The sequence below is a fragment of the Puma concolor genome, chromosome E2 (assembly GCF_028749965.1).
Source record: "Puma concolor isolate L17-30 chromosome E2, mPumCon1.1.hap2, whole genome shotgun sequence".
In the NCBI taxonomy this organism is placed as follows: Eukaryota; Metazoa; Chordata; class Mammalia; order Carnivora; family Felidae; genus Puma; species Puma concolor.
The window spans coordinates 9,083,903-9,099,891 of record NC_141681.1 but is presented as its reverse complement, the minus strand read 5'-3'; the positions used below and the strand labels follow the sequence as shown (position 1 = coordinate 9,099,891).

General features: G+C 48.1%; 1 long non-coding RNA gene across 4 annotated transcripts in view; it reads right to left on the bottom strand.

The window, feature by feature from the left end:
• LOC147573352 (uncharacterized) overlaps nucleotides 1–15,989 on the bottom strand; it is an 802,611-nt gene that overhangs the window by 13,728 nt on the left and 772,894 nt on the right. For 3 of the 4 annotated variants that reach the window (XR_015244674.1, XR_015244670.1, XR_015244672.1), the window contains 2 exons: nucleotides 14,567–14,873; nucleotides 7,067–9,720 (listed from right to left, as the gene is read on the bottom strand). This is a non-coding gene — a long non-coding RNA (uncharacterized LOC147573352). Of the gene's footprint in view, nucleotides 1–7,066; nucleotides 9,721–14,566; nucleotides 14,874–15,989 lie in introns of those variants that run through there. The other variant, XR_015244671.1, reaches the window with a different exon arrangement.

Below are 15,989 nucleotides of genomic sequence, written 5' to 3'. Positions count from 1 at the left end.
AATTTCAATGTGTCTTGCTGAGCAGAACCTCTCCAGGGACTGACACCTGCCCACAGAGGTTTACAGCTGGGCCTACGCGTGACCGCGAGTGAGTCACAAGCGAAAAATGGAGACATCTCTCCTGGCGGCTGGGCTCTGGGTCCCCTGACCACATTTATGTTTTTATACATGTGTTGGGATGATTCAGCGGAAATTTCTGGTCAAACGGATCACCATAGCAACTTTCAATAGACATCCAGCATGCAAATTAGAGAGTGCAAACGGGCCACTTTCTCAATGGCTCCAAACCATCCCCGTCTGAACCCTCCAAGGATGGAGTAGGAGGCATTTTGAAGGTTTCAAGCAGAATCCGTTTGAATGCAAGTCGGCCCCTGGCTGGGTTAGCTGGCACCTTCGGATGCTAAAATGAGAAGAACAAAGTCCTCTGGGTGGTCTCTGTAGTCTGATTTCTCTCGCAGGGGCGCCATCCTTCGCGCAGCGGGGCGAGGCATTCACATCTTCTCCGTGTGGTTCGTAAGCCTCAGGATCTTGGCCAGATTGTGAAAACTCTCTGAGCTTCAGGGTTTTCATGTATAAAATGGGGATAAGAATGCTTGCTTAATAGAGATATGATGTGCCTGATACAGTGATTAGAAACTGCTTTGCATATGGTAGTCTCTCGGTAAATGGCAGTTACTGGTAATATCTTCTCCGGATCTTCTGAAGTCTCTTTTCTTTCTTTAGACCTCCATCTTTAATTCAATGCCGGTTACGTGAAAAATGCGTGTTGATATCTAAGAATACAAGTGGCAACACAATTCTCCTCAAAGAGCTCCAGGACTTGTGAAGAAGACGGTAAGAGGGGTTATAGGTGTTAGACAAGGGTGGAATGAACCAGGTTCAAATTAATCCGGATAGAGCTTTATCACTTAAAAAAAAAATCTTACGCTACACAGATTTCAACTTACAAAGCCAATGACGTGTTAGAGAACAGAAGGTTATTTTACTGACACTGTGCACTGTGTCAGATAGGAATGTCTTTCGCGACAAGCAACAGAATAACCAACTAACTGTGGCTTAAACAAATAAGGGTTAACATACCCTTCCCCCCTTCCCTCTGGAGGTAGGTGTTTCTTAAATTAGTTTGGTGGCTTAAAAATATCAAGGTCAGCACCTCTGCAAATCTCTGGTGTTTTCCTTGTTTCTGTTACCTCATCTTACCAGGATAGCTGCTGAAGTTCCAGCCATCATGTCTGCATTCCAAGATGGGAAAAAAATAAGAAGAAAAATTGATGGTACCATTGAAATACTTATATCTTGTTGGTGAGAACTGAGTCACATGGCCATTCTTAGATGCAAGAGGATCTAGGAAAGTGAATTTTTTTTTTTTTAGCTTTACCAACTTCTATAGTAGACACAGATAAGGGCAAGTAAGTTAAGACAGTCAGTTATATTTGACAGTTTCCCCTTAGATTAATTTATTTTAGGAGTACCCACTCAAGTATGACTTGATTTTGCACAATTGTAATTCCAGAATTTGGTGCCACTCACGCTGCCACTAAGCTTGAGTTGAAATGTGAGTGGGTTCCTTTTGTGTGCCTCTTAGAAGTCCCAGAAGACAATCTTCTGTTTTCCTTCAAAAATCACAAAGAAAATAGTAGCTGTGGATCAGCGACGGTCTCATAAGCTCTCAGGTGCCTTGGCACTGGGGCAGATCGTGCAGAGAAATAAAAAACTGTACACAATCCCCAAATTCAGACCCAGAGGACTCCTCGTCTAGCTGCAGAGGCTACAGTTACACCAACCAAACAAGAACGCGTGTATTGGTTTATTGCAAGATGAATTTTAAATTGTCTTCATCCGTCTTTCCCATGCTTTGAGGGCTTGATGAGGAAGCAGACTCTGGCTGCCGTCTTGATTTGACTGACGACCCCAAGGAAGAAGCGTGCATGTAAGTCAAAGTCACAGGGTAGGAAAAGAGCTTCGGTCCGGTGCTGGATTCTTGGTCCAGTGCTCTGCCTTTTTGCACAGCTTGACTCCAGTTCAGGGGTCTAGAGTGAGTTAACGGGGCTAGGGGGAGAGGAGCAAGGTCTGATGGGGCGCTTACCTCCCCAGCTTAGTCTCTCCCAGGAAAAGGATAAAGGTCAATCATGTTCTTCTCTGGGAGCCCTGACTGGGTCCAAGGGGAGCAGCAGAAAATGACAAAGGAGGCTCCACTCCACGCAGACCTTGGGACACCTCGGAGAAACACATCCGCTGTGAGTCTGCTGGGTCCACAAACCTGTATCACTTGGGTCGTTTCCTGGGAGGCTGCTCGGAGGCGTAAGGAAAGGGAGTGTTTCCAAGCTCAGAGAGAAAGCGAGATGAGAGACAGGCTGTGGGGACAGTGCAGAGGTGAGCGGTGACCTTCAGTCAAGGGGCACAAGTGGCCCACAGTGATCACACAGGGAGGAGGGGGAGGCAGGCCTCTCCCCCGTCTCATCTCCCCCCAGGGGCACTCATAGCCTGACCCAGTGCAAGCTGGGGGGCACCCCACCCCCCACCCCGGAGCACCGAGCTGAGCGGAGAAAGGTGGAGAACGGATCTGGAGCGGGGAGGGGTGAGGCCACAACCAAAGACACTCAGCACAAAACTGAACGAGGGATAATTTTAACAGCATAAAGGACCGGGAGGGGGGCGGGGGGGAGTGTTAGGATCCTCGAGGATCCCCGCCCCGCCCCCCCCCCCCGGTCCTTTATGCTGCTAAAATTATCCCCACCACGGAATGTTCCAGAAGCTTCCATGGAGCGCTTGAAGATGGGGCTGATGCACAGGACAAATCCCCTGTCCCATGGTGAGCTCTGCTTTTGTCCTCAGCGCCCCGCTGCCCACCTGTCTTCACAACCCTGCTGGTGCTCCAGATTTCACGACAGAGGGTGAGAAATACCCTCAGGTGTGCTTCCTCCTAAAAATCCTCCAGAGAGTTCCACTTGGGTGATGAAGACTCAGAGACAGTTTTGTCATTGTATCTTTTTCATCGATAAATGATGTGATCTAAATTTCAAGGACATACCTGTCCTTAAGGGACTTGGGTGGAACGAATGGGGGGAGGTGGTATTTGTACCTTGTCTTTAAGGTCGTCCGCATCCGAAACGGTAGGTGAGATGAGAAGCCACGGGATTTGCCGTCAGTAGAGACTTAAAACAAATGGCTGCTAAGAAAAGGGAAGGGAAGGCATTTATACGAATAGATTCTATATGGATATATTATGTGTCCACTCATTTAGTGATGGGTTGGCTCCGTTGACCAGTCAACTCAGGCAAAACACAGGCTACGGTGGCCATATCCACTGGTTAAGTTGTTTCTTTTAAGGTAACAATGAAAAGTGATACTGGAAGATTCTGTGCCATTCGCCCCAGCCGCTCCTACCCTGAGGACAAGGTGTCGTTTCTGGCGGCTGAAGACATGTGGCGCTGGGAGTGGTCCCCTTACTCTGGTGCCACTTGAGGCCCTGCTTTTCCGAAGATCACTAACCATTCTCACACCAGGTTTCAGGTTTGGCAAGAGGCACATAAAAATGTTCTCCAGGTGTAGTGTTTTAGAAAAAAGAAAACAAACATACAACACAACACCCAGGCTTCAAGGAAGATCAGCCTTGCCTCTCCCAACCTGCTTTTCACAGACATAAAGAGGGTGGGACATGGCCGAGGATTCTCTGGGAGCAGGCGTTGTCTCTGGCGTGAGATGTGGGCCACCAGATAGCATCATCTGAGACATTACCATGGCGGCAGGGAGCTTCCTGGGGTGTTCACATGGGGCCCAATAGACACATGGGAACAAGTCAAGTCATTTTGACCAATCAGGTTTCAATCCTCCCTCCTTGGTAGCACCGTGCTGAGAGAGGGAGACAGAGACAGAAACAGAGAGAAACAAAGAGATGACGAGATCAGACAGGAAAAGACAGAGACACAGACAGACGGAGGCAGACAGACAGTGAGACCAGTTTATGAGGGGTCATTTTCAGATTGGGACACACCAGCAAATTGAGAGAGGACATCTTATATGAACTAGTTCCTTCCTTCTACAGACATTCACTGAGTGTTTTGTGTCAGACACATGCTTCATGCCGGTGCCTGCCCCCCAGGAGGTTTCAGGGTGGATGGACAGACAGACAAGCAAACCTGGGATCACAACAAGGAGTAATGTGGCCTGTGATGGACAGACGCACGGGATGCCCCAGGACTGGCACCAAGCTGCATCGCAGGCATGACTACACGGGCTCGAGGTACAGCAAAGCAGGTGTTATCTTCTTTCTCTCCCCAAATATTTCTGTTGACCACCATTTAAAACACGAATTAGGGGCGCCTGGGTGGCGCAGTCGGTTAAGCGTCCGACTTCAGCCAGGTCACGATCTCGCGGTCTGTGAGTTTGAGCCCTGCGTCGGGCTCTGGGCTGATGGCTCGGAGCCCGGAGCCTGTTTCCGATTCTGTGTCTCCCTCTCTCTCTGCCCCTCCCCCGTTCATGCTCTGTCTCTCTCTGTCCCAAAAATAAATAAACGTTGAAAAAAAAATAAATAAAACACGAATTAAAATCATTATTGCAGGAAAAGCTGCGCTTTCTTCAGCTTCATTGGTTCTCTTACAGGCTAGGATGGTTTCCATTTTTAATTACATATAGGGTCGTTTTTGCTGGTCTCATCTTCTTACTAAAGATGCTTATGTCTTGGAACATAGACCTTTCATGTTCCTGCTCCACATCCTAGGACGAGGCGGCCTGGTGTTGACTGTTTTCCCAAGTTCAAACACCAATTCATTGACCAGGCATGCAGGAAAATGCCTACTCTGTGCAGGGCGCTGGGTCCCAGAGCGGAGCTAGGCTGTGGGCCTCAAACTGACCTGGGTCTTCTGCTTCCAGAGTAAGCCGCTCGGGCAGAACTATCTGGCGTTTGCTTCTGACACGGGGTAAGGTCTCAGAGAAGACGCACGGGAGCGTTTTACTGGAGACCCAGAGCTCACGCAGAAGATGAATCCCATGGTTGTCTAGCTACCCCAAAGTAAAAGTGACCGCCGTGAAAGTCTCTCGAGCTGGAACATCATATTTTGCCATTTGCACAAGTTGCCATCAGGAGCCTAAGTGCTGTTGTTGATGGCATACTAGGAAATGCCGGGGAGTCAGGGCAGGAAAGTAACATTTATCGAGTGTCCTACTATGTGCCAAGTCGTGGGGTTTTACATGCATGATCAACTCTTGTCTCCTTAATTCCCGGTAATTGGTGGTGTTGCCTCTCTGAATTATGGATGGCAAAACTGATCCTGAAGGAGGTTCATTTTCTTCTTGGACGTCACAGAGCAAATGAGAGCCCTGTTAGAATTTATCTCTCCTTGGCTTCATGCAGACCTTGCCATTGACTTCAGCCAAAGGACCCCTAAGAAACTGCATAAGGGAAGGGGGACCCAAGCTGTCTGCACACACCAGCTGCTTTCCATGGGTTTTCAATGGACCCTCTGTTATCCTGGGGAGAATTCCAGGTATGTTTGCAACCAGATAGGTCTCAGGCTTCAACCTGGTGGGCCCGGCGTTCGTAGAAAGCGCTGAGGTTCTTTAGGACATGGGGTGGATTCCAAGAGCTAGGTGGGTGTGGCCAGAGCTGAGCTGGAGCCCAGTAAATCTTTGCTAGGCAAATGGTATTAGGACTACTCAGAAGATTCCAGTGGTACAACAGCAATGGAACGTATGCTTAGAACATCATTACCTCCTTCTGGACACCACTAACCCAGCCCGATAGCCTGAGGAGGAAAACAGCCTGCGTTCAGAGTAAATAGTTAACTCTTCTGGGCTGGAAGAAATGATTATTCAAAAGTTTGTCCCCGCATACAAATGCAAATGACATCCCGAGACATATGAATGCTAATTTCTCCAACGAAGTCTGTAGACAAATGCTAGTCATTAGAAACATTTCCGCGCATTTATATTAGGCCATCCTCTGAAAGACTTTTCAGACAAATATGTCATCAAGATATTCAAAACCATGTAATCTTAGCCAAAGTTTCATCTATCAACAGTACAGTTTTCATCCCTTGCAGCTGTGTGTCGATGCTTGGGGAGATTACTCAGCTGATACCGCCGAGCCGGGAGGGGCCCAAGAAGTCTTGGGGTCCATAGAGCACTCTGGAAGGAGAGTCCGGGCTTTCGGGGTGGGCTAGGCCTTTTAGTCACGAGTGTGAGAGCCGAGTCAGGTGGAGGGGTGACTTCTAACAGGTTACATACAGAAGAGGCATTCAGGGGCCATTCCTTCTGCACATCTCTCCACCAGCCCTTCACACACACGAGCTACTGGAGTGGCAGAGGAAGTGAAGGGCAGAGCAACGGGGGGCTCAAGATCCTGTCTTCACCACCTCCTGCAAGGCAAAGCCTCGGAGCTGCTGACTGCTCCCGGGGAGGCTCGGGGTAGGGGGAGAGGCTTCCGCGAAGTGACAGTATTTCCAAATATTCACTTGTAAGCTCTGTTCTCTTTCCTCCCTTTCCCTGCCTTTTTCTCCATGGGAAGGGTGTGTGCTGAAGGCAGTGACCAGAGGGAGCTGTCCCTAGGACTGATTGTTTCCTGAGGGACCATTTGTGTTTGGGCCACTTTATTTACCGTGTGAATGGATGGTGGCTTTTGGCAGTGATGGAAGAACATTTTTCTTAATTAATTAATTATGTAATATAGTGAATCTATTAAATAACTTTCCCTTAATCTACTCATTCATCAACAGACACATCCATCCATCCACCCATCCATCCATCCACCCATCCATCCATCCATCCATCCATCCACCCACCCATCCATCCATCCTCCCATCCATCCATCCATCCATCCATCCATCCATCCATCCATCTATCCATCCATCCACCTATTCATCTGTCCATCCATCCATCCATCCATCCACCCACCTATTCATCTGTCCATTCATCCATCCATCCATCCATCCATCCATCCATCCATCCATCCATTCATCTGTCCATCCATCCATCCATCCATCCATCCATCCATCCATCCATCCACCCATCCATCCATCCATCCACCTATTCATCTGTCCATCCATCCATCCATCCATCCACCCACCTATTCATCTGTCCATCCATCCATCCATCCACCAATCCTCTATCCATTGGTAACAAGGTCTGAAGAACCAAAGAATATGGCACCACTATTATTCTACTTCTGTAGTTGGAGACCCAGAGCTGTAGAGAGGTTAAAAAATTGGACCAAGACCACCCAACTAATGAGGGATGGTGCTGAGACAGAGTCATCTATTCTCTGGTTCACTCTGTTTGATCCATGGACAACCATTTCTTGAATGCCTGCCTGGTCCAGGCTCCCAGCCCAGGTACAACAGGAAGGTGAGGCTATCATTGACTGACCCCTGCCCTCAAAGAGCTCACATTCTTGAGTCAGATCTGTGTGCTGGGGGCCTAGCTGTGAGTCGTGTGCCCTGAAAAGTTGTGGCCCGAATGCAATGGCAGCTGTAAGCTGGTGCAAACATCCACCAGGTGCCAGGAATGCAACTGACATTGTCAGGGGGTGACTGAGGGTCATAGATCTCACCATCCAGCTTCCATGGGGGTGCTGTCTGTAGGCTACCTTTGCTTATGGATGTATTGACTGTATATCTCATTCTAATAGCTACTGCTTTCAAGAGGACACTGCTTTCAAGGCAAGGCAAGCCTTGGAGCAGGTGGGCTTGCTAGAGCTACATTGGAACCTTCAGGCAGTGCTTCCTCGAGCCAAGCACATAATCTGTGACTGCTGACTTGTGTCAACCAAGGGCATGGAGATCTCTATAAAGGATCACTAAATTATGGGGGAGGGCATATTAGTGGAAGAAACAGGTCGTGCAAAGGCACGTAGGTGCGAATGAGGATGGAAGAACAGAGCAAGGTGGTTGTGCTGCTGGAGCACAGGTAAGGGGATGTGGTGGCTAATGGAGGGGCATGGAGATACCTCAACAGTTAAATGAGGCCTCACGGTGCAGGGTCTCCCATGCTAGCTGGAGAGCATGACCTTATCAGAGCCACAAAGGTATCTGGGCAAGGGAAAGGTGTACCCAGATTTGTGCTTTAGGAGGAACGTGTGGCTGGGCAAGTCTGGAAGCAGAAGCAGTAGTTCGTGGAATATTGCATTGGTGGAAATGAGGGCCTATCCTAGACTCAAGGAATAGGAATGTGACAGAGGCAGCAGATTCTCAAAATGTTTTTGGAAAGTACAATGGGAAAGATGTGTGATGGATGGAGTATTGAATGAAGGAGAGAGAAGAGCTCAGCTCAGTGGTCAGGCCTCCAGCTTGGAACCCGGGTGGATAATTATGATTATGATATTATGATATATATGATATTATGATATTATGATTTTTTTTTTACCAGGTTAGGGACCATGAGAAAAGAGGCCAGTGTTGAGGAGTCTTAGGTGTCAATATGCCACCCCAGTAGAGATGTCTAGTAGGCGGTTGAAAATCTGGCTCTGGAGTTCAGAAGATAAAGTACTGTTTAGCAAGAGAGATTGGACAGTCGTCAGAATAAAGAAAGAGGGCAGCACATTGATGTGATACGCACCACTAGTGACCACTTCTGCACCCAGAGCAGGCATCACTAATCAATCATGGAATCCTTTTTCCTTTGAGCCTGACTGCTTGTGGACCCTACTGTTTCCTATAGGGTAGAGCTGGCATGGAAATGGAAATCTTCTTGGTGGCTGTCATAGAGGTGATGACGGAAGCCATCGGGGAATCGGTTGTGGGTGTGTGGGCAATGAGGAGTGGGAAGCACCGAGGCTCCACATCTAGCTGTCATTTAAACAGTGTTGGCTTTGATGGATGGATTCAAATTCCATTGTCTCCACTGACTGGCTGCGTGGACTTTAAAGATTTACCCAAACACCTTAGGTCTTAATTACTTATTTCTAAGACACGGATTAACAATAGCCTTTCATAGAATTTTGGATAGACTTATGGTCACGTAAAGTGTTCAGGACAACGTGACACCCACAAAATGCTTAACAAATATTATTTGGAGGTAGTGAAGAAAGCAAAGGAACGTGCCAAGATTAGGAAGGTCTCCTCAGACACTATCCAGAGCACCTTAATACTTCTGATTACAGGGGTGCCTGGGTGACGCAGTTGGTTAAGCCTCTGACTCTCGGTTTCTGCTCAGGTCATGATCTCACGGTTCGTGGGGTAGAGCCCCACGTCAGGCACCACAGCTGAAGTGCAGAGCCTGCTTGGGATTCTCTGTCTCTGTCTCTCTCTCTCTCTCCCTCTCTCTCTGCTTTTCCCCCACTTGCACATACACACACACACTCTCTCTCTCAAAATACATAAATAAACTTAAAAAATACTTCCAATCCCAGATCAACTGGCATTTCTCAGACTCAATGCCCTATATGATATGGCATGTGGTTTCCATGGAAGTTCTGGTCCCCACTTCAACTTAATATGGTTTGGGGTTTCAATCTATGTTTTATAAGACTGGCTAGTTTCCTTCTCAGACCTCTGTTTCGTAACAGCTCCTCTGCCCTGACTTTGGAAAAAGAGACAGAGTCTTTGATTTAGCCCAGTGGCCACTGGATCAGAATTTCCTCCACTTCACCAAGAATGGCCGACGGACAGGTGTTCAGCCGCGGCCCGAGAGGAAGATGAATGGTAGTTCAATTCTTTCCGATCAAGAGGTCACTTTTTATTTGAGGTTGCCAAGTGTGTGTTGCCTGCGAGAAGCCTTGTGGCATGTCTAGAAAAGCAGTTAAAAATAAATACACACAATTTATTTATTTGCCTGGTTTGCTATTTCTCAATCGTCGTCCTCAATCTAAAGGCAGTTACGGTCTTTGGGGTGTAGTATGGCATACAAAGTGTTTAACAAAGTGCCCTCAAATTTATGTGGCAAGTATCGTATTTATCTGGGTAAATGAAAGATTATGTTTTCTGAACTGCTCTTGCCAGCCTCTAAGAATTTTTGCCAAGAGACTGGAACCACTTTATAGGGGCGCCATAACCACAGAGTGTGCGTGTGTGTGTGTGTGTGTGTGTGTGTATGTGTGTGCCTGTTTGGTGGGGGTAGGCGGGTGTTCTTTCCATGTTATTTTTCACTGCAAATGTGATGGTAAAGTGTATCACCCCGAAAGTAAAGGATCACATAGTTTCTTGGCCCCAACACAGAGGTTCTGGTGACCTTATGGCAAGGGCATGAAGCCCTAAGGTTGCGACAAATCGGTAAGTGCCGAGTGGTGCAAAAGCTGCTTGATGTTTCCGGTTCGGTCTGTGTCCCAGCAATCTGTTGTTGTGTTTGGTTTATTTTCTCAGAACACTGAGTCAAGGTCATGTTTTTGGTGTTTACTTTTCATTTCCTGCTGGTGTGTTGGTGCATATGTGTTGTCTGCTTGTGGGAGCATTCGTGTATTTGGTTTTGTGCTTGACAGTGTGTCTGTTTGGGTATGGGTGGGAGGAGAGAAGAGGTCAGAAAGACAAAGAGGTAGAATTAAGAGAGGGTAAGGAAAAGAGGAAGAAAGGTCACAGCGTTCTTGTAAGAAGGAGGTTTCCTGGATTTACCCAATCTTTCATTCACGGCCCAGACTTTTGTGACTGGCACTGTTTTAGGTTCTGGGTCTACTGCAGTCACCTGGAGGGACAAAGCCCCTGATCTCCTAGATTTACCGTCTACTAGGGACACTCATAATAACGTGTGAGTCATAATAAGGTAATTTCAGATAAATTTGCTGGTCTGATTATGGATTAAAACACCACCTTCCTTCTCAGGAGGGGCTTCCCTCATCCCTGGATATTCCTTCCCATGGGAGGTCATCTCTGGAAAATATATTTGTGTTTCTCTGGACAGACAGGGTTCTACCAGTACGTAGACCACAATATCCCATTTTAAGTTTGTTTTCTTAAATTCCTTCGGCGTCCGTGGTTCTCAACAGGGGATAACTTTGCCCCTCACGGGACATTTGGCAATGTCTGGAGGCATTTTTGGTCGTCACGACTGAGGGACGCTATTAGAATCTCATAGAGGTCGGGGCACCTGGGGCGCTCAGTCGGTTGAGCGTCCGACTTTGGCTCAGGTCATGATCTCACTGCTTGTGGGTTCGAGCCCCGCGCCGGTCTCTGTGCTGACAGCTCAGAGCCTGGAGCCTGCTTGGGATTCTGTGCTTCCCTCTCTCTGCCCCTCCCCTGCTCATGCTCTCTCTCTCTCTCTCTCAAAAATAAATAAACATTAAAAAAAAAGCAATTAAAGAAAAGAATTTAGTAGAGGCCAAGGATGCGGCTACATGTCATCCAGTGCACGGGCCAGCCTCCACCACAGAGCCTGATTAAGCCCCAAACGCCAGCAGGCTGACAAGCTGCTTTGCATGTTTATTTTCTGTCTCCTCCACACTTGCTCCCTCTTGCATCCGTAACGTTGAACATCTTGTGGATGCTCGATAAATATCTGCCGGTCCGCGTGCCTGTAGTAACGCTCGATACACAACAATGGTACGAAATGTTTGCTGAGTGAACATCTGATAAGCTCTGTGACTTCATGGTGTGTGACTTTGGTGAGCCATCCAACCTTTGTGAGTGCCAACAACTCTGCTCAACAAAGAATGATCAGACCCACATGTCACTAGGGTCGAGGTTGAGAGACCCTGACTCAAGGACAGTTGGAGGCTGAGCTGAGGCACCCATAGGGCTGGGGCTTGGGAGTGTGGGATTATGTGTGCATGGGTGTGGGATTCGCCAGGAAGCCCGACACTGAGCCTTCAGGAAGATTCCTCATCACCACCATTTGTCTCTTTCCCCAGGAAAACGGCCTCCCGGACGGTGCGTTTGGAACCCGCACAGCCTTTGGGGGGCCGGCCGGCCAAGTCTTGCTGTAGAATGGCTCACCAAGCCAAGGGGCTGGGACTCTCAGGATGCCAACATCCCTGGAAACTTGGGGCTCACCCTGGGGATTTGTGTCCCCAGAAAACCTCAGCCATCCGGTCCCTTCCTGTCCAAGAACATTCGTCAACAACCTGCTTCCTAAGAACATACGGGATCTGCCTGAAATGACTCTGCCTGTAAATTCTGCCCCCACAACCACTTGTCAGTGGGAATTCGCTCACGAATCCCCTGTGAACAGGAGAGAGGCTTCACTACCTGAATGCGCTCACTACCGCTGCTGTCTGAGGCGAGGGGTTTGGGGAAGGAAAATAGAAATGAAATATATGAGAAATCTGAGACATTGTTTTAAAACAACGGTTTTTTAGGGTGTTTGATTTACTATTCAACTGTGCACAGCTGCTGTTTGGAAAATAGGATGCGTGCCAAGTGGAGATAGCTGGTGGAGAGGGTTGGGGAGAGCGGGGACAGAACAATCAACTGTGGTATTTACACACTTCACGTGTTAAGTCGACTCTAAAACAGATCCGGGTGGCTGACCCTTCCGAGAAGCCATTGGCTGGCGTCTCGCTCGGTCGCTAGTCATCTGCTGAACTGCTATTCCCCCGAACCTCACGTCCTCTTTGTCTTAATTAAAGAGATTTAGAGGACCGCCCTGCCCTCAAAGTGCACATTTTTAATCAGTGCTTCAACACTGCCTCCTTGTTCTCCTATTTTCTTCGCCCTGGCATCAAGACACCCACACAGGGACGTGGGAGGGTTTTCCTTAAATTGAGGTAAAACTGACATAACCTAGGGGCGCCTGGGTGGCTCAGTCGGTTAAGCGTCTGATTTCGGTGCAGGTCGTGATCTCACAGTTGGTGGGTTCGAGCCCCGCGTCGGGCTCTGTGCTGACAGCTCAGAGCCTGGAGCCTGTTGCAGATTCTGTGTCTCCCTGTCTCTCTGCCCCTCCCCTGTTCACTTTCTGTCTCGAGAATAAATAAACATTAAAAAAAATTTATGAAAAAACAGTTTGCAGTTCTTTCGGGGAGACACCTAGAAATTGAATTGTTGGCTCATACGGCAATTCTCCATTTAACTTATTGAAGAATCAATGATTTAAAAAATTTTTTTAAAAAGTAAAACATTTTTTTAGTTTATTCATTTTTGAGTGAGAGAGAGCACACGTGCATGCGTGTGCACGCGCGCGTGCGCACACACACACACACACACACACACACACACACACACAAAGTAGGGGAGGGGCAGAGAGAGAGAGGGAAACACAGAATCCGAAGCAGGCTCCAGGCTCTGAGCTGTCAGCATAGAGCCTGTGTCGAGGCTCGAACCCAAGAACTGCAAGATCATGACCTGAGCTGAAGTTGGACGCTTAACCTAGCCACCCAGGCTCCCCATGTTTTGTTTTTTTTTTTTAGTTTATTTATTTATTTTGAGAGAGACAGAGACAGAGCGAGTGGGGGAGGGGCAGAGAGAGAGGGAGAGAGAGAATCCCAAACAGGTTCCACGCTGCCAGCTGTGGAGCCCGGCGTGGGGCTTGACCTCACAAACTGTGACATCATGACCTGAGCCGAAACCAAGAGTCGGTCGTTTAACCAAATGAGCCACCCAGGCGCCTCGAGAAATCACTAATTTTTTAAAGCTCTCACTGCACAGTCGTTCTTGGTGTCCAATCAGCTAATGTGTCCTCCACCCAAGATGAGCCCAGAGTTAATCGCGGGGTCACCCCCAGAGCTGGCTGTCTCCCCAGGACTGAGAAGGCTGCGGAGAGGCAGCTTCGCCCATGGAGCCCTCTTTCTCTCCATCACCAGGATAGTTAACTTGCACTCAAAATGACACCAGTGTTCAATCCCATGAAAATGCTACAGGGCGGGCATCATTCTCCAAATTCTTTAAAACGAAGAAACAGAGATCCAGAGAGATGAATCCCTTGCCCAAGGATACGCAGCTAAGAACTAATGGGCCTTACTGGGTCTAAAGACCTATTGAAGCCATAGCATCGCACTCAAAAGACTGTCTGTTTGCTGCCTAAGAAAGCAAAACCCTTCAGAAAGAACCGCCCCCAGCTCCAGTCAAAACACCGATTTCCTTTTTGGGAGAGTTTGATCCACAGACGGACTACGGGCAAAGGGAGAGTTCCTTCAGCCCAGGTGACACAGGAACCAGGGATTTGCTTTTTCTGAAAGGTCGCCGGGTGGCCTGTGTCACCGGGAATGAACCCTTCCCTAACAGTTTCCTGTCCCGAATGTCTCTCTAAGGAGGAAATAGCTGCCTTCATCCTTCCTCCCCATCCTATCCACCCCATAGGGGACGTTCCTTTTAGAGAAGGTGGGAAAAGGACAGAAGAAATCAGCTGTCTCTTTCCTAGATGTGCTAAGTTCTTCCTATATATGAACATAATCCTTCCGCCAGCTCTGTGAGTTTGGTGGGGGTATGGTTTTCATTACGATGAGAAATTTGATGTTCAAAGAAGTTAAGAAACTTGCACAAAACATCCCAGCCAATAGGTGGAGGAGGTAAGAGTCACACCGAGAACTTTCTGAATCTAAAGCCTATGGAACATGTGTACTCCTCCAGGCCAATCACCCATCAATCACCTCCTATGACTGAGTGTCCTAGCACCCCGGGCTAGGTGCTTACACACATGGTCTCATTGAATCTTTGTAAACTTCTGGCTTATACAAAAGGAACTGGGGGCTCAGTAATGCCCAGTAACTTACCCAAGTTCATGCAGTCAACGCAGCCAGCCAAAGACACTTATTGTGGGGCCGCCGGATTCCAAAGTCCTGCTGGGTCCATCCTGTTATTCTAGTTCTTTGTCCCGTGTGGTGCTGAGCCTATCCCAGGATCAGGGGTCAGGAGAAATGGCTTCCAAGAAATCCTGCTTGGTTGCATCATAAGTTTCTGACAGTCTCATCTTCCTCTGACTCTGGTCAACCATTTGTTGTGGACGTAGCCGATTCCCACATTAGGACGGGGTTCTTGGAGGAAAATGGTTTCCAGAATTGCCTGTGGTTAGTGATTTTCCTAAGATGAATTAGAAAGAAAAATATTTGGAAGGGAGGTTAGTTCATCTCAGCAAGAGCTGAGGTATAGCATCTCTGTGTTGGAACGTGGGGGCAGGCAGATATGGAGAAGCATATGTACGTACAGAAGCTCATTATCCACAGGGGTGCCTTCCAAGACCCCCAGTGGATGCCTGAAACCACGGGCAGTACTGAACCCCCTATAGACTGTTTTTTTTCCTATTCATAGATACCTATGATAATGCTTAACTTATAAATTAGACCCAGTAAGAGATTGGCAACAATAACTAATAGTAATGTATAACAATTATAGCCATATAACTGCAATAAAACTTACCCGAATGTGGGCTCTCTCACGAAATATCTGCTTGTACTGTACTCACGCTTCTGCTTGTGATGATGTGAGAGGATAAAATGTCTACGTGATGAGATGAAATGAGGTGAATGATGTAGGCATTGTGATGTCCTTTTAGGCTCCTACTGATCTTTTGACAATATTTCAGAAAGAAGATTCTGTATAATGGCGCCCTTCTTCTGTATATGCTCAGGTGTGTGTGTGTGTGTGTGCGCACAAATCATATGCATTCAAGCGTTTGTTTGCAAGAGCGGGTCTGTCTGTCTGCGTATGTAGAGGTGAACGCATTTGAGTGTGCATGTGTATTTCTGAGCACTTGCATAGAGGGGGGCTGACAGGAGAGGGCTTAATGGAAGACAGCAGACGACAACTCCCCACTATGACTGATTCTTGAAGATCTTGGGCTGGAAGAATCATGTCGGGCTCTCGGGGGTGAGAGAGTAGGGCTCTGTGTGTCCACAGGGATCTTCCGGCTGGATGAAGACCTCAGTTTCCTGGCACCGGTGCCCTGGCTCCCTGGCAAGCGTCTCCATCTAGCCTTGGTTCCTCCATGCCTTGCTTGTCACTTGGAACCTCCAGCATCATCTTTGTGCGGAGTTCGGATCTGACCTTCCCAACAGCCCCAGAGTAGGGATCTCCAAGTTCAGGCTGGTAGGGCTCATCTGGGAGCTCCCTTCACGCGTAGAGTTCCTGTTACCACTTCTGGATTCTGACTCAGAAGTTTTGGTTTGGGGTCTGAGAATCTGCATTTTAACAAGCCCT